Source organism: Cricetulus griseus (genome assembly GCF_003668045.3).
Source record: "Cricetulus griseus strain 17A/GY chromosome 1 unlocalized genomic scaffold, alternate assembly CriGri-PICRH-1.0 chr1_0, whole genome shotgun sequence".
In the NCBI taxonomy this organism is placed as follows: domain Eukaryota; kingdom Metazoa; phylum Chordata; class Mammalia; order Rodentia; family Cricetidae; genus Cricetulus; species Cricetulus griseus.
The window spans coordinates 176248303-176267781 of NW_023276806.1; the positions used below are offsets into that span (position 1 = coordinate 176248303).

Genomic DNA, 19479 nt, shown 5'->3' on the forward strand with positions numbered 1-19479 from the left:
GCTAAGTAATCTACAGCCAAGAACCTGTGCTAAAATATTTGCTTATAGGCTACAAATATCCTCTCATATACCTCAGCTTATCTCTAGATTACTTACAAAACTTACTCTAATATAAATAAGATATAAACTTCTGAACTACTTAGAGATACTGACTAGAAAATGTCTGTATATTTTCAATACAGATTCAATTTTTATTCCATTCCTTTTTGTGTGGTGTTGGTTCAGTCTGCAATCAGAAAACCAAAAACATCAAGAATATCACTGTTCTCTTGTGTCCCTATCAGACTCAATTTCACTTACTTGCTTGTTCATTTATTATCATATCATCCATAAAATAATGTTTCAATACTTGTCTGGTCTGTGCCAGTTACCATAGCTTAATGTATGGTCATGATTACCCAAAGAAAGGGATGTCTACAATTCCATATAAGACTTCTTTAATTAACCTATACTTTTCATCATAACAATGCACAACAAAAAAAACCCATTTTACATTCAAAATGCAACTTTTAGAAAAAAATTCATATGTCTTCCCTATTGTTGAACACACTTTTTTCCATGTTACCCTTCCTTTCATCAACAGCTGCTTTTATGTCTTCTTTCCACCCATTTCTACCTCTCTGCATGAATCAGCATTGCTCTTAAAGACTTTATCAGTGCAACTGAGATTTCCTTTTGCATTATCAGAGTCCTTCAAATATCTAAATTACTTTCAAAGGCTTCTTCTCCTGGGGTATTAATGACCCCTACAGATCAATATGCCATCCTTTCTTGCTCCTTACCGTTCTCTCCCATTATAATTTTCCTTTCTGTGTTTAGTTATTTGCGTCTGTCATGCTCCTTCCATGATTCACTGTAGCTACTGGCCCTTGTTTTTAAATACTTTTCTAATTGTTTGCTCATGTATACCTATTTACTTTTATAATTCAGTTCATTTCATTGCTGTGTACACAAATACAAATTTACAAATAAAGGTGTGCGTTCACTAAATAATAACACAGATGTACACACTTTGGCACCTAATTTATCGCATCAAATAATATGTTCTTGTGCACAGAATCTTAATATAGCTTGCTACTGAGTCAATGAATTAATGGCCACTCTTTTTGGGCTTTGCTACGCTGTCAGTGAACATGATATAGAAAGTGAGAATGGATGCGAGATGAAGATTACTGACAATTTTAAGCTTTGGGGAAATAATTAGGAGAACTTAATAGAAATTTATCTTAATAGTACAGATTTCCTTCAGGTTCCATTCTTAAAAGTGGGCTCCTTTCTTAATAGTGAGCAAACAGGGAGCAATTTCTTCTAAATCCAATGTTTCACCCACATGTTACTGCAATCTTTAAATGTACATGTTACTCATAGGCCTTGTGATGCTTACATCACATGTGTTTTGGAGAATGACAAAATCTACATAGTTAATCTTGGGACAATGTGAGCTATAGAGTGAGATACAATTTCCAAATTGTGACCCTCCACTACCAAGGAAAGAATTAAGCTTGGAGAGAGAGTCACAACAAAATCTTTGCCTTAGTTTGATTTTTAGAAAAAAAGACATTACGCATTGTAGATATGACAACAAGTTAAGCAGAGTAATGTAATGCAAAATATTTTTCACAATTTTCCTTTAAAATAATGTTCCTTAGTAATGATGGCTTTTAATGACACAATTTATTCATGGTAACATGGAAAATAAAACTACAGAAAATCCCTGTAAGAATTTGCTGATACTCTTAGTTATAAATTAGCCATCAAATGTCTTCCTGACCCTATTGTCAAGCTAAGAAACATGACAGTTGTGCAAGGATGTTTCTCAAAAATGTTTTTCTGAAGTTTAAGTTAGCAAGGCTAATGTTTAACTTGTTCAGTGACAATTACTCATTGTTTTCAAGTGGGTCAACGAGTTTAATGCCATTTTTTTCCCAGAAGGACACAAACTTTTCCTTCTCTGTTACATTACTGATCCAAGGATTCTAAACAGTTCACTATGAACTCTCAAACAATGGACAATGAAATACAAAGAATGATTCTGATAATTTAAAATTTTGGCTTATATAAAATGATTTTGAAAAAGATTGTATTATTAGTTTATATGCTCTAAACATATCCAGTCTGATATATAGATTAAAGACCAAGTAAACTTCATTAATGACTGATACTGGCCTATTGGAAGAGGACTGCATCTAAAAGAAAATAAATCACTGGGGAGTAGGGAAGAAGATATAAATGCTATTGCAATTTCAAAGATGGAGTGACATTTAGAGGTGAGATAAATTTTGTTTCTTCTTTGGAGTAAGATTTTTGAAGAGAAATGAAAACTACCTGATGATGTGTCCTGAGGAGTATTTTCTCAGCAGATGCTATCAAGAGGGTGGTCATTCATTCAAATTTAATCCTGAATGCCTAGCAGCTGTTAGGAATTGCTGCTAGGATCACTTGATTATTCCCAACTGTCTTCTTCAGTTAAAACAAAAAAAGAGTAGGGTAGTTGTTAATCTAAATGGTAGGCATTTTATACCCTAAATTATGTTTTCTATAGTAATGAAAGAGCCATATTGTTTCATATTTGGGAGTATAAGTTACAAACTCCACATAGAAGTTTCTTCCTGGTATTGAGTAAGAAAGTGAGCTCCTGCAGTCATCACCACTTGCTTACCCCTTCCCCATCTGTCCCACAGTCAGAGCTCAGATTGCACTTGGTTGCTGTTACCAGAACTGCTCCCCTAGGCTCTAGGTCAGAGTCCTCCACAAGCTGTCAGAAGGAATGGCACACTAATGAAGAATGACAGAGACCTGGTACAAGTGGGAATCACAGGCTGTCTTTTTGTGTTTGTTCAGACAAAATACTTGTGGAGATTTCCTGGAATCTGAGCAATTCTCCCTGGGAGACACATCTATGCTTTCCCTAACTTTGCCTAAACAAAAACAAGTAGGTAAGGAAATAAATAAATACAAATATTCAAACATTGGAATTGCTCATAAGATGGCTAGTTTGATACAAAGTGAAGGGCAGATGAAATTAATGGTTAACCTGTAGCTATAATACAGTCAAAATTGCATATATTTGACACTGAGATGAACCCTTTTTAGCACTGTCAATATTTATATATTTTTAGTTTATTTTCTTTTCTGTTGAATGGAAAGGCCCATTTGAGATAAGGAACCAAAATAATTGTATCCACACGCAGCAAAGTGCCAGGCATCTCCAACCATGAGAGCTCTAAGTAGAATATTATGGAGAACACTGTTATTGATTGTTTGACAAAGTGGAGGGTAGGCACTATTAGTTACAGGAGAGTTTCACATAAAACATGTAACTCTATGCCCTGACTAGGCCCTTAGTACCTTTCTAGAATAGAGTTATTGAATGAAAATACCATCAAAAAAGAAACAGAGCCAGATGATTTCATTCATCTTTCTTGATCTCTCTGTTTGTTTAACTATGGAGAAATTCTTAATACATTGATCATTTATTAAACCAGTGATTCATTGACAAAAAAACAGGTCACTATACTGTCAGAGCTTAACTTAATCACAGTGTTTATTCAGATTGAAAGTCATGCATTATTCACGTTTGTACTAAGCAATATTTGCTCTAAACCAACCTCAGAAAACAAGCATTCAAAAGGTTTTAAATAACAGTAATTTAAACCTAAACACCACAGTAATGGGTGGCACATGATGACTCATTAACTGAGTTAAACAAGAATGACCAAACTATAACTAAAAACAGGGGGAAACATGCTAAGAGAGCTCGCCACATAGACATTCACACTTTGTGGACAGATAAGGAATAGCTTCTACAAGTGGCTGGAGCAAAGCCCTGTTTGTTGATTATACCACAATGAACTGCTGCTTCGCCGTTTTGCACTTGATCAGGAAAGAAACCCAAGGCCATCTCTATCAGAGTAAATGATAATGGCAAGAAGCAAATTGACTAGAAATCACGGAGCATTTTCAATTTCTGTGTTTCATAAACACATTAACTATTTCTTAAGGAACTTACCAAAGTTTCAGCAGGAAGAGGATTAAGGGTTTTATTTACCTCAACTGAGGCACAAAATGAGGGCGATTTTTCACATTAGCTTTCATTTCATACATCTCAGGTGTCAGAGACCTATATTTATCTCCTCTTAGGCGTGGGTCTGAAGTGCTGGAATGCTCGGGATGTCAATGGCTGTCAGATGTCAGGATAGCCTAGAAGATAAATGAATGGTTGCGACCCTGTGCCTCCTCCCAGAGTTCTCAGCTGCTGGGCTGTGGCATTGGTATGTTTACTTTCCGTGCCTCCTTCAACGGTCACCCTGAAGCCAATCTTAAAATCCTGTGACTGGGCAAGCAAGCTCTTCTAGACGTCGGTGAGCTGAATTATTTTTTATTTAGGAGTGTAGCTGTTTGTGTCTTTATAGCTGATGTACTGTTATCCATGAATCAATTATGTGAAATCTGACAAGATGTATGTTATCTGGTATAATAATTTGATCTGTAATGCTTCTGCCAAGAAGTTTCTTTCCTTGCAGTTAAGAAGATAAAGATATTTTATTTTGAACCCTTAAATATTAGATTGCCAAATCTCTCAATTCATTCTGTTAGATTTCCGCTTTTGAAATTTCATATCTCATTTCTTTTTTTTTTTTAGATTATTTGAGGAAGCAAAGTTCTCACCAAATTTTTGTTGAAATTTTTAATTCTGTGTAGTTTCAAAATTTATGTTTTGTGTCTAAATCTTATTTCATACCTTATTGAAATTTGTTTATGTTTTAGGCATTTTAGAATATTAATCTTTTGGTCCCATTGCTCTAAAATCATGAATTAAAGTTTTTTTGCTTCAAGATTATAAAACTCAGAGTGGAAGCTCAATGGACTTCATGGACAGGCTCTGAAAATGTTTTCTGGCTTCCTGGCAATACTAACTTAAGACACAAAACATAATGGGAAAGATTCACAACCTTAGTTGGCTAACTTATAGGGGAATAGGAAAGAAGTTCCTCTACACACAAAATTGGAGCTCCTTGTTGATCACATAACTTAGATTGACCGGTGTCCCCCACATATGCTCTTTGTGGGTTAGTGGAAGGTTTTATCGAATAGCAGATATTTTTCTAAAGGTATGCTTCATACACAGTAATGCAAATAATTCTGGAGTAGCAACTTTTCACAAAGTAAACTTAACAGTCAACTTAAACTTTACTGATTAATTAGCTGATAATACTGAAGTGGTAATTGATTTTGACTTTCTGGTCTATTTTGAAAAGCTCAGGACTGAATTAAGTGTATTTACTGGGAATCATTACTGACTTGTCTTGGGAGAATGGCTGTTTGACATGAGGCTTATTTTTGTCTAAGGAATGCTGACTGATTCTTACAAAGGAATAGACTTCTTTGTCCCTCTTTGGGAGAGAACTCAAAACTAGGAAGGAATCTGGATCAAATGAAAACAAACAGGCCACCTGCCTTCTTCTCAGGTGTACCTAAATAATGAAAGTGGATTTGTGGATCAGGAAGACCTCCGTGAGCCTTAGAGGAGGAAGGGGAAGTGTCTTCAAATGATGTACTACATAGGCACTAATTATATGCAATTGGATCCACTCCTAATGGATAAGGACAGCTTTGCAATGGAGAGATCTGAGAGTTTAGAGAAGAAATCAAGCACCTGAGGAGAGTAAACAAAAATTCACCTGGGAGAAAGCAGGGTTTCCTCTCTGGGTTGTCAGAGGGGAAAGAGTATTCTTGGTGCTGAAAAATGAGTGCCAAAGGTAAGTGTAGGGCCATTTGAGTAGTGACAGCAAAGACAAACTACTATCAGAAGATTGACTTAACCATGGCCACTGTGCCTCAGGAGTCAATTCTTCAGTAAGGTGATGACTTAGAAATGGTATCAGACATTCCTAGTATTATAAGTTTACCTTCATAGTTATCTCTGTTTGTTGGGAAAAGTTACAAAAATTAAGAGTTCCTGGAAACTGAGGGCCTTCAGGGGTCTGCACCAGGTCCTTCGTGTGTATGTTCTGGCTTCTGTGGCTTCCAGTTTAGTGTTTCTATGAGACTCCTGAGTTTGTGAACTAGTGGGTCTCTGATTCTTGTATCTTCTCCTTGAGTCTTTTCCTTCTGTTGGTTGCTTTTGTCCAATTCTGATGTGTTACTTTTTGTTTTATCCTTTACTGTGATATAGTAAGTACATCATATTTTAAATATAATTCCTTAGAATTCGGTTTGTTTTTTAATGAGTAACAGAAAGGGAGTGGATCTTGATGAAAGGGTGAGTAAGAAGGAATAAGGAAGAGTACAAGTGGAAACAGTAATAAGGATACATTATGTGAGAAAAAAATCTATCTCATAAAAGGAAAAATGTTAAGATAAAAGAATTTTTGTAAATTGAAATAAGAAAATGTATTGTGGGTTTCTGTGTTTTTCATGATGAGCATTGTTTGTAGGGAAATTGCAATGTGCATTACTCTTTACACCCATGTGTCTTAAAACACTCTTTAATCCTTGAAATGCTTTCTCTTATGAGAAGCAGTTAGGGCAAACAGGCAATAGACTAGAACTCTAAGTGCACAGGGAATGCAGAAGGAATTATAAGTTCAGTAAATAGTTCTACTCTTTCATTTCTTTTGTGTAGCTGTACAGAAAGTAGCTGAGATGCTGAAAGCATGTACGAAGGGCTAGCAGTCTGCCACAGATTGCAGTCATTTGTTTGTTTGTTTTGAGACAGTGTCTCAAATATCCAAGGCTGGCTTCAAACTCATTATGTAGATAGGGTAGGATGACCTTGAATTTATGGTCCTCTGTCTCTGTCTCCCCATTGCTGGGATTACAGGTATGGGCTTCCAAGTCCCTTCATGTGATGCTAGCAATCAAATTAAGAGATTCATGCACAAGTGCTAAGTAATCACTCTACCAAATGAGCCTCAGCCCCAATAACTTTTTAAAGAATAGGGTAAACTCTACTATGTGTCTTTTACAAGATGGGCCATTTACAAAATTATGTAGCATTTCTACTTAGGTCCTTTGTAATTCTCTACTAAATAGTTGAAGATGTTTTGTAATGTGCCCAGAGACCTTTGACATAGAAGCACTGGCATATGAAAGAAGAAATGACAGGGAATTGGCCAAGATGATGGAAAGGGACATATGAGACAACTTGGCTACATTCACAAAGAGCCGAGTATGATCTAGGAAGAGACTGCCTTGCCCTTCAGTGCTTCAGAAGTTTGAAAGGGGAATAAGGACAAGATTTAACCATTATTATTTCTATGTTTATATGTCTTTTCTTCAAATATGTCAAGTGTAAATTTTATGCTCCTGTTAAATTTTTGTAGCAAATTCATAAAGATATTGGGGCATAGTGAACAAGTTTTTCTTTGCAGTCCCATCAGGAGACTGGGGCAAGAGGATCACTGTTATAGGCCACATATCTTGAGATAAACAGTGAAAGTGTCTGAACAAGAAGTTACCACCATCACAAAATAATTATATTGTCATATATAAGATGTGATTAATTATGGTCATCTCAGTTTGATTACAAATCACTTACAGATCTGTTTTGCCTTTTGCAAAGTTTGTACAACTCTACGGAATGCAGTCAATACCACCATAAAGTCCACTTGTTTCATGTCATCCAGGCAAGTTGCGAATGATGTAATAAAAATCAGCTTATTTGGTATAATAGTTCCATGGCATAGAACCCCAAGCATCAAGTGAGTAAAACAGTCGGTCCTATCCTTTGGGATAGGGCCTAGGCCCTACCCTGTGTGTCTAGATTGAGAGAGTATACCTCTATGTGGAATGGGCTCCCAAAGTCCACTCCTATGCTAGGGATAAATACTGATCTACTACAAGAGGCCCCATAGATTCCCAAGGTCTCCTCACTGACGCCCACATTCATGTGGTCTGGATGAGTTCCATGCTGGTTTCCCAGCTATCAGTCTGGGGACCAATAGCTCCCCCTTCTTCAGGTCAGCTGTTTCTGTGGGTTTCACCAGCCTGGTCTTGATAAAGAATTAGGTTCTTTATCCCTGGCACAGGAATGGACTTTGGGAGCCCATTTCACATGGAGGGATTCTCTTTGAGTCTGGACACATGGTGGAGGGTCTAGGCCCTGCCTGGGATGACCCTCTTTGACAGACTTTGGAGATTCCCCATGGAGGTCCTCACCCTCCCTGGGGAACACAGGGGAGACAGGATGGGGGCTTTGGGGGGGATGTGGGAGGGGAGGGAGAGGGAGCTGGGATTGACATGTGAAGCAAGCTTGTTACTAATTTTAAAAAAATTAAAAATTTTAAATTTCATGACACAATAAGTTATTCGTCTAAGCCAGGCATGGTGACACAGGCCTTTAATGCCAACACCAGGGAAACAGAGATAGGTACATCTCTTTGAGGCTGAAATCAGCCTGGTCTACATTATGAGTTTCCAGTCCAGCCAGGGCTGCATATTAATTATCAAAAGTATAATAATAAATACAATGGATCTATTCTTTACTTTCTAAATTGCCTTTAAAGGGAGTTGCTGATAAATGTATGTGATCTTACAAAATGAAGGTATTTACATGTTTCTCTACAATACAATTAAAATATTATGCTTAAAAAGGAATTCGGTTCTTTCATCTCATGCTTCACAACCATTTGAAAAATATCCATGTACACCATCTACAAAGCACAGAGATCTGTGAAATATTTTTGAATAAACTATGGAGTTAGATGTTGCTATAGACTATTCTTACCTATGCCAGTACCATTAGCCATAGTTTTTTTTTTCCCTAATTTGGCAGTTTCTTTTGTTGATGTTTATTCATTTGTTTTCATTTTTGCTTCTCAAAATGAAACAGATCATCCACTCACAAAATTAAAGATATACTGGAAGAATGCTGTACATTGTTCTGTGATACTTATTAGAAACTAAGTTACTGAAGTTTCCCCAGTGCCTCAGTCCACAAAGCTCATTCCTTTTACCCAGTAATGATGTATCACTCTTTTCTTTACTTGCATGTAAGATGTAGGCAGTCTTCCATGTTCAGTTTCCTAGACTCCTTTTGCTACATATACCTTGCTCAGGATAAAAATCAATGGAAACACTGAGCAGAGTATTTCCCACAGTTTGTCCAGAGATCTTCTTGGGGATTTATTAACTTTCCTACTGCCTGGTTGTAATTTTTGTTGCTATTATTTTATTAGTGACCATAGTTTGTACAGTAAATTCTCTTTCTGGCCTGGCCACAGTTTCCTCAAACTCTTCTGGGTTTAATGGATATGGATGACTAACCAAAAAGCGCCCATGATCACCTGTTTATTTCTTTCTTGGTTTCCTTTTTACTCTTTTGAAAGATAATAGTAAGTTTACCTCTTCTGTCTTCTATGCATCTGTATGTAGAAACCTTGCCCTGTAGCCTATGGCAGTGTAGTAGGAAACCTCTGTTTTAAAAAGAAACACTGGGGAATACAAGCATAAGCAAGGGAAAAAAATAGTTGCATTGGAGGAAAAAAAATAGTTGACCATAATTATCCCATTATCTTCTCCAACCCATTAATATTCCTCTTGAGTGTCCAGGATGCCATGTTGCCTTCTCAGTTTGCCCATGCATGGCTTCTGTACATAGTAACGGGTCTGGGGCGGGGGAGCATTTCTGAAGGTGAAGTTCTGTGGAGTAAACAAGCAATTGAATGAATTTGAATGGCCTTTCATGAAAAGAGAAGGATGCTTAGTGCTTATTTTCTATGGCATGGCAATGAATCTGGGCTTGTTTTCTGAGACTTAGTGATAGAAATATACTTTTGGCTATTCCCCTAATATTCAAATATTATTTTCCTGAAAAGCCATCAAACATTAGATTGGGAATTATTCTTCAAAGAATTTTAAATCAAGGTCTGCTGATTTTTGCAAAGGACTTAGACTAATAGACATTTAAAGTTCTTTTATACACCTATTTAGGAGAGAGTGCCATTGTCTAATTTTCAAATTATTTGTTTGTTCTACATTTTGTATCTCTAATCTAATGTTGGACTGCTGTATCTCTGTGTCTAGTGTTCTAGTTATAGATGCTAACATGCTACACATTGACTTAAAACTGTCCAAACTCTTTCAGCACATATGCTTGCCACTCTGCTATGTCATAGTGACCATGCTTCCATTAAAAACAACGTGAGAAATAGCCCCCACATATGTATGCCTTGTGCTAAAATCTGTCCTAGGTGTCAGCAAAACATCTGAATATAAATTGCATTCTATAAATTATTTTATTGTAAGTAAACAGGTAAAATATGTTTATTTTACTACATAGGATAACCACATGGGACTCAGATAACAATTTTTCAAATGTTTTTTATTTAATGGAAATCATTATAAATTATTGATTAACTGAAGGTACCCTTTTTTATTTCCATCTTCTATACATTTAAGCTGAGATCATCCAAGGTCTGTGATTGTGGGCAAGTTAGTAAAACCCTTAGTGCCTATGCTTCTCTGCAGTAAAAGATGGGCAATAAATGCATATTTCCTAGGGTATCTCAAGAAAAATAGTAAGTTAACTAATATATGTAATATGCATGTGCATGTGATTATCATGCAGTAAATGATTTTAATATCCTAAGTACAAATTTGCACACTAATTTAAAAGTACTATAAACCATTGCACTTTTAAATGAGTAAACAGGGAGATGAAGAAAATGACCCACTATCCTGCAGCTAGAAAAAAAAATTGTTCATCTTAAACTCAGTACTAACCTTTCCCACTCTCCCAGTTTTTCTTCTCTATGTCAGTGGTACCATGCTTCATCTTGTTACTCAGCCCTAAATCTGGGGTGCATTCTTGGTAGTTCCCCCAGTTAGCTAATGACCTGCCATGGCACAGCTGTCTATTTTACTGTCTTGGTGTCCCATAACTTGTCCAAATTTCTGAAATCTTTGGCTCTGTCTTCTTCCCTTACCCATTGGCTAAATCAACTATGCTTTTAGTTCCTAGATTCTTTAGTATCTTCCTCTTGCATTACCTGCAACTGCTTCCCCTCAATGGCTGCTCTGTTCCTTCAATTTAAATGTGAAAGAATGAATATCTTTTCATTGAAGGAAACTTACTGCATTGTATGCTATTGTAAGGCTTAAGATACGTTTTATGCCCATTTTGTTAGTGATTTATACTTCTCAAACTCACACATAACACTAAAACCTCACCAAAAACTTTTCTCCTGCTATATAGTCTCCCAATGTATGTTTTTTATGGCTGTACTTGAAAATCATCTTTGCCTCCTTCCCAGCTCTGCCACATCCTTTACCTGGATTTGCTTTCTGTAGTCCTCAAGTACAATTGGCTTCATCCATTAACAGTGGCAAACGTCTCCCTCTTCTCCCTCTGGCACTCAATCTTAACACCTGGGAGTAGCTATCACATTCTAGTACAATCAGTGGTTTAGGACTTTGCTCTCCTAGTTACCTGTGATCTACTTGAGGGAGACACATATGTTATGGCTAGTTGTATCCAATTTGAAAGTCCAGAATCATCTGAGTCCAGCCTTACATTTCTGTAATTCCAACACTAGGAAAGCTGAGACATGCAGATTATCATGTAGTTTGAATGTTACCTACAGAATGAGGCTATATCTTCAAAATAAAGGGCTAGAGATAAGAGTCACTGTAGAGTGACTTGTTTAGAGTACTCGTTGCTTTGCCAGCATCTACATGGTGGCTCAAAATTGTCTGTTACTTCAATTCCAGGGGATTCAATGCACTCTTCTGATCTGTGTGGCACCATGCACACACATAGTACACTAGCATACATATGGGCAAAGCCCTCTTACACATAAAATACTAAATAATTAAATAGTACTTTTTTTTCAAGAAGAAATTAAAAAGTGAAGAATATGGTTGGAGAGTAAGTTTACATATATTCTGCCAAGTTAAACAAGAAACAATTTTAAAGGAATGTAAAAGCCTCAGAACAAGAAAATAAAATAATATCAAAAAGTTTGAGATGGAATTTGCCTGTGTGCATAGTGTTTATCTGTCAGGCAGAAGGGAGACATATCAGAATTTGGTTTGGGTAGCAGGTGCTTGCTATGTAGGCAAAGGGTTGAGGGCAAGATAAGATTAAGGAAGGACACAGGGAGAGCTATGTTCAGAGTCTGAATGCTAAATGCTTCCAAGAAATGAAAGATTAGAAACCAAGCAGTAGAAACCGGGTAGTGAGGGTACACAGGTTGGTTTAATGGTGGATTAAGCCAGGCTAGGTTTGGTTCAGTACTTCTCGGAAATCAGTGAACATTAGAGAGCTAAACTTGATACCTCGATGCCCGCTAAAAAATTCATTATATTTATATTGTTGTAATAATTATGGTTATTATTGTTCTCACTTTTTAAAAATAAATTTGTGCCTGTGTTTTCTATGACAGTTTACTTAAGATTTTAATTTCTTCTAAATACAGAGTCTGTCTATGTCTTCCTAAGATGCTTTTCAAAATTCGTCTATGATAATTTTGGTAGTTATTAGCTAGAAAGATCTTTAGTTCTCAAATCACATTATATTTTTCTGGTTTACTTTTCTATAACAATAACATAATATTTTTAACATTGTGGTTATGCTTTCTCCCATTGAGTTACGTCCTGCTGATATGGATGGGCAGGTCCTGACTTTATTTTGAAACAGAACCAGAGCAAAGCTCCGTGATGCTGCATGGCCACAGGGTCGGTAAGCTCTCTTAAGACTGCTTACTCTGCTCTTTTTCTTTGATCCATGTTTTGTTCTTGCAATTCTCCTTCCTTAAAAATCTATTTAGACTTTTTGAAAGTTCTCAGAGTTTGTACTTCCAGACATATCAGCACATTTGGAGTCAATATTCCTAGGTTCCATATTACTGCCACTGTCTTCTGTCAGTGACCAACAGAAACACCTGTGGATACACTTGTTACTTATTACAAAGAGGTGACCTATGTTATGAGGAACTGAGGGTGACCCTGTGAGTTATTGTTCTGAATGGATTTCCATCACTGTGAAAAATACATGAATATAACAGGTTGAACAGGAAATGGTTTCTTTTGACTGATGCTTTCAAAAGTTCTTGTTTGTTGTCACTTAGCTCCATTATTTCTGGACTTGTGGTGAGGCAGAGGCTCATAGAAGAGCTAATTTGGTAGAGCAAAAGTGGAAAGAAAGAGGCATAGGAAAGGAAGGAGAAATTAGTTCCCTACTACTTACCAATTCCATCTTCTAAAGTTTCTGTTACTTCATAGTATATTGAATAGTATTATGAATGCATGAATGAACTAATCCATTCACGAATGCATGGCCCTCACATCCCAGTCACCTCTCAAATGTCCCAACTGGAACCTTGCTTCATAAGACAATATTTTCAGCAAATGAGATTTCGGGGCTAATTTACATCCAAACAATAACATGTCTGTAATAAACAAAAAATTATAGAATTAGAATTTTGGTTGTAGATTGGGTTATAAAGTTAAGGAGAGTTGAGGAACAGAGTAAGATAAGATAATTTTATGATTGTATTAATCTCCTACAAGCAGAGGTAAGACTAGAATGATGCTGGAGATGTAATTCATAAAGAAGGAACTGCTGCACTGTGTGGGGAAGGAGATGCAGCTTCTGTGGCTTCAATGTAGTTCACAAATTTCCTGCGTTCTCATGTGATTTTAGAGTGGCTTTCTTATGTTTTATTCACTAAGATCTCAGAGAGTTACTATCTAAAGAAGAACATAGAAGTCCAGCTGTGACTGTCAGTGTAAACTGCTAGGACTTGATTAACTCCCACAGGTTGGGCTATTTTCCATATCTCACAGCAAACTTCCTTTACAAAGTCCACATATAAAACCCAATTTCTTTAAGGAACAAAAAAGGACACAGAGGGAGTTGCCATTTTTAGCAGCAATGAAACATCACTAACCCTTTTATACACACAGAATTCAAGTATACCAGAGGTGAGTGCACCACAAAGTCACCAGATACAAAATTGCTAGTTCATTTTAGTTCAAATTGAAAGCAACATCTCAGTGGATTCAAAACTACTACATACTGTTGTCTAAAACAAAATTTATAAACTGTACAAATGAAATGCACATATTGATATTTAAAATGCATAATTAAGAAAAAACAATTTCTACATCTTTGGAATGAGATTCCAGAAAAGTTCATTTTGTAAGCTCCTTTTTAACCCATAAGATAGAACCTTCTTATGGAACCTTCTCAAAAATTGACCACATAGTTGGCAGCAAAGCAAACCTCCACAGTTACAAAAGAATTGAAATAACCCCCTGTATCTTATCAGACCACCATGCATTAAAGCTAGAATTCAACAGCAATACGAGTTGCAGAAAACCTACATATGCGTGGAAAATGAATAACACCCAATTGCACCATTCCTGGCTTGAGGAAGAAATAAAAAAAGAAATTAAGGACTTCCTAGAATTTAATGAGAATGTAGACACAACATACCCAAACTTATGGGACACTCTGAAAGCAGTGCTAAGAGAGAAGTTCATAGCACTAAGTGCCCACATGAAGAAACTGGAGGAAAGTCACATTAGAGAATTGACAGAACAAATGAAAGCTTTAGAGCAAAAAGAAGCAAACACACCAAGGAGGAGTAGACGCCAGGAAATAATCAACCTAAGAGCCGAAATCAACAAAGTAGAAACTAGGAAAACAGTACAAAGAATCAATGAAACAAAGAGTTGGTTCTTTGAGAAGATCATTAAGATAGGCAAACCTCTAGCCAAACTAATGAAAAGGCAGAGAGAGAGCATGCTAATTAACAAAATCAGAAATGAAAAGGGGGATATAACAACGGACACTGAGGAAATCCAGAGAATCTTTAGGTCATACTTTGAAAACCTGTACTCCACAAAATTGGAAAATCTAAAGGAAATGAACAGCTTTCTGGATAAATATCACTTACCAAAATTAAATCAAGATCAGATAAACAGTTTAAATTGACCTATAACCCCTAATGAAATAGAAGCAGTCATCAAAAGCCTCCCAACCAAAAAAAGCCCAGGGCCAGATGGCTTCACTGCAGAATTCTACCAGAAATTCAAACAAGAGCTAATTCCAGTACTCCTCAAACTGTTCCACACAATAGAAGCAGATGGGATATTGCCAAACTCTTTCTACGAGGCTACAATCACTTTGATACCCAAGCCACACAAAGATATGACTAAGAAAGAGAACTACAGACCAATATCCCTCATGAACATCGATGCTAAAATACTCAATAAAATATTGGTGAACCGAATCCAAGAACATATCAGAAAAATCATCCACCATGATCAAGTAGGCTTCATCCCAGGGATGCAAGGATGGTTCAACATATGAAAATCCATCAATGTAATCCACCATATAAACAAACTGAAAAAGAAAAACCACATGATCATCTCACTAGATGCTGAAAAAGCCTTTGACAAAATCCAACATCCCTTCATGATAAAGATCTTGGAGAGAACAGGAATAACAGGAACATATCTAAACATGATAAATGCAATATACACAAACCAATAGCCAACATCAAACTAAATGGAGAGAAACTCAAAGTGTTTCCTCTAAAATCAGGAACAAGACAAGGCTGTCCACTCTCTCCATATCTCTTCAATATTGTACTTGAAGTTCTGGCTAGAGCAATAAGACAAGAAAAGGGGATCAAAGGGATACAAATTGGAAAGGATGAAGTCAAACTTTCACTATTTGCAGACAACATGATAGTCTACATTAGTGACCCGAAAAACTCTACCAGGGAACTCCTACGGCTGATAAACACCTTCAGCAAGGTAGCAGGATACAAAATTAACTCAAAAAAATCAGTAGCCCTACTATATACAGATGATAAATCCAATGAGAAAGAAATCAGGGAAACATCACCTTTCACAATATCCACAAGCAACATAAAATATCTTGGGGTAACACTAACCAAAAAAGTGAAAGACCTGTACAATAAGAACTTTGAGACTTTAAAGAAAGAAATTAAAGAAGATACCAGAAAATAGAAAGATGTCCCATGTTCTTGGATAAATAGAATTAATATAGTAAAAAAGGCAATCCTGCTAAAAGCAATCTACAGATTCAGTGCAATCCCCGTCAAACTCCCAACACAGTTTTTCACAGACATTGAAAGAACTATACTCAACTTTATATGGAAAAATAAAAAGCCCAGGATAGCCAAAACAACTCTCTACAACAAAGGATCTTCTGGAGGCATCACAATCCCTGACTTCAAGCTCTACTATAGATCCATAGTTCTGAAAACAGCTTGGTATTGGCACAAAAATAGACAGATAGATCAATGGAATCGAATTGAAAACCCTGATATTGACCCACATACCTAAGAATACCTTATTTTTGACAAAGGTGTTAAATCTATACAATGGAAAAAAGAAAGCATCTTCAAAAAATGGTGCTGGTACAATTGGATTCGGACATGCAGAAAATTGCAGATAGATCCATACCTGTCACCATGCACAAAACTTAAGTGCAAATGGATCAAAGTTCGCAGCATAAATCCAGCCACACTGAATCTTCTAGAAGAGAAAGTGGGAATTACCCTTGAACAAATTGGCACAGGAGACCGCTTCCTGAACATTATGCCAGTAGCACAGACATTGAGGTCTGAAATTAGTAAATGGGACCTCCTGAAACTGAGAAGCTTCTGCAAGGCAAAGGAAACAGTCAGTAGGACAAAATGACCACCCACAGAATGGGAAAAGATCTTTACCAATCCCACATCTGACAGAGGACTGATTTCCAAAATATATAAGGAGCTCAAGAAGCTAGCCACCAAAACACCAAACAATGAAATTAAAAAGTGGGGTGCAGAACTAAATAGAGAATTCTCAACAGAGGAATCTGAAATGGCTGAAAGACACTTAAGAAAGTGCTCAAAATCCTTGGCCATCAGAGAATTGCAACTCAAAACAACTCTGAGATACCACCTCACACCTGTCACACACATTTTAGAATGGCTAAAATCAAAAATACCAATGACAATCTATGTTGTAGAGGATGTGGAGGAAAAGGAACATTCCTCCATTGCTGGTGGGAGTGTGATATTGTAAGACCACTCTGGAAATCAGTATGGCAGTTGCTCAGAAAAATGGGGAATCAGTCTACCTCAAGATCCAGCCATTCCTCTCTTGGGTATATACCCAAATAGTGCATGTTCATACAACAAGGACATATGTTCAACCATGTTCATAGCAGCATTGTTTGTAATAGCCAGAACCTGGAAGCAACCTAGATGCCCCTCAACTGAAGAATGGATTGAGAAAATGTGGTACATTTATACAATGGAGTACTACTCAGCAGAAAAAAGCAATGGAATCTTGAAATTCACAGGCAAATGGATGGAACTAGAAGAAACCATCCTGAGTGAGGTAACCCAGTCACAAAAAGACAAACATGGTATGTACTCACTCATATGAATTTTAGACATAGAGCAAAGGATTACCAGCCTATAATCCTCTTCACCAAAGAAACTAGGAAACATGAAGGACTCTAAGGGATAAATGGTCCCCAGGAATGGAAGAGGCTTGAACTCCTGAACTAATTGGGAGCATGAGGGTAGGGGGGAGGGAGCTGCTACAATAAGAGCAAGAAAAGAGGAGTAGAGGAGAGGAAATGGAGGGGCAGAAATATTGAGTTGGGGGAAGAATAGAGGAGAGAGAGCAGGATGAAAGATACCATATCAAAGGGAGCCACTATAGGTCCGAGAAGAGATCTGGAACCAGGGAGATCTCCAGAGACCTACAACGATGACAGTATCTGACAGTCCAGGCAATGGTGGAGAGGATAACCTAAAAGCCCTTCCCCTAAAATGATATTGATGACTTCTCTTTATGCCATCCTAGAGCCCTCATCCAGGGGCTGATGGAAGCAGAGACAGACATCCACAGATATACACTGAGCTGAAATCGGGAATTTAGTTGAAGAGAGAGAGGAATCAAGAGTGAAGAGGTCTGTATCAGGTTGGAGAAACCCACAGGAACAGTTGGCCTGAACAAGGGAGAACACATCAACCCCAGATGCTGTTGGGGAGGCCAGTACAAGACTGATCCAGATCCCTGAACATGGATGTCAATAAGGAGGCCTCTGCACTCCAGGGAGCCTCTGGTGGTGGATTAATATTTTTCCCTGGTGCAAGAAGGGACTTTGAGAGCCCATCCCATGTGAAGGGATACACTCTGGCCCTGGACACATGGGGGAGGGCCCAGGACAGCACAGGAAGATTTGGTGGACTTTGCAGAGCCCCTGTTGAGGAACCTACTCTGCCTGGGGAGTAGTGGGTGGATGGAGTGGGGGGTGGGCTGGGGGTGGGGAGAAGGGATGGGGTGAGGGGAAGGAGAGGGAGAAGGGACTTATATGTGAAACAAGCTTGTTCCCTAACTGGAACTAATAAAAAAAAAAAAAAAGATAGACAAAACACACTGAATGCCTAAACAGGAAACTTCATTGTTTTGCTACTAGTTTGATCAGTAAGAAGTACAAGAAAATGATCAACTGCTATATAACTCTAATTTTTACACAGTGGTTAGCAACATAATAAAACCAGTATAAAAGAAACAGTATTTTGTTTTCTACTTCTGTATTTATTGTGTTATACAAAAATCTATTTTGATTACATTTTATAGTTTGCACTTTAATTTTTTCTTGATGATAGCATCTAAACAACAACTCCTTATTTTTTTCTCTTCAGGGTTTATCATTTCACAGGGTGATACTTCATTGTTTCTGTTTTTGAGTACAACATATAACTCTTTCATAAAGCTAAGAATAACTATTTTCTGAACACAGAACTGGAGTTGTGATCTTAAAATATTATCCTTTTTATTGGAACTTAAAAAAGTAAAAATATATTTACACTAGTACCCCTTTTTCTTCTCCCCCCCCAATGCCCCTCAAGCCTCTTACATACTCTCAAATCCATGGCTTCTTTTTGTTTATTATTCTCTGTCTCTCTGTCTCTGTCTCTGTCTCTGTTTCTCTCTCTCTCTCTCATACACACACACACACACACACACACACACACATTTATATATATAATTAAATAAGTACAACCTGCTGAACATTCTTAGTATTCCATATACTAAGTGATGTCCATTTGGCAGGAAAAACAATTAGAAGGGCTCATACTTGCTGAAAGTAAATTTTTCCTCTCTTGGGTTTCATTAGTTGCCTAGGTATTAGGCCCCAAATTATTTAGATACAGAGTTGTGTATAGATGTTTCTGTTGGGTTTGGATATAGCATGTATACAACAAATACTTTTAGGTGTGAGAGGTGCCTCTTATGGGCTTAAACCATGGGTTCATTAATGACAAATATAACCCATAGTTGCCCTTTTAATCCTTCACTCCTATTGTTCCAAGACTAGATTAAAGAATAACATATTGATTACAGAGTAGGATTTTTGTTAATTGTAATATGAAGCATTTATTGCAAATGGATGTAAATATCCATTAGTTATTTGGAAAACAAAATAGTTATCTT

At 37.1% G+C, this 19479-nt stretch overlaps 1 protein-coding gene and 1 long non-coding RNA gene across 3 annotated transcripts in view; one reads left to right on the forward strand and one right to left on the reverse strand.

The window, feature by feature from the left end:
• Positions 1 to 4118, reverse strand: part of LOC118239492 — a 44252-nt gene extending 40134 nt beyond the window's left edge. The window contains exon 1 of the long non-coding RNA XR_004771816.1: positions 4010 to 4118. This is a non-coding gene — a long non-coding RNA (uncharacterized LOC118239492). The remainder of the gene's footprint in view (positions 1 to 4009) is intronic.
• Positions 4119 to 4232: 114 nt separating this feature from the next.
• The window catches only part of Cd36 (CD36 molecule), a 77097-nt gene continuing 61850 nt past the window's right edge, over positions 4233 to 19479 (forward strand). For both annotated transcript variants that reach the window (XM_027393466.2, XM_027393462.2), the window contains exon 1: positions 4233 to 4361. The gene's annotated coding sequence lies outside the window, so the exon portion shown is untranslated. The remainder of the gene's footprint in view (positions 4362 to 19479) is intronic.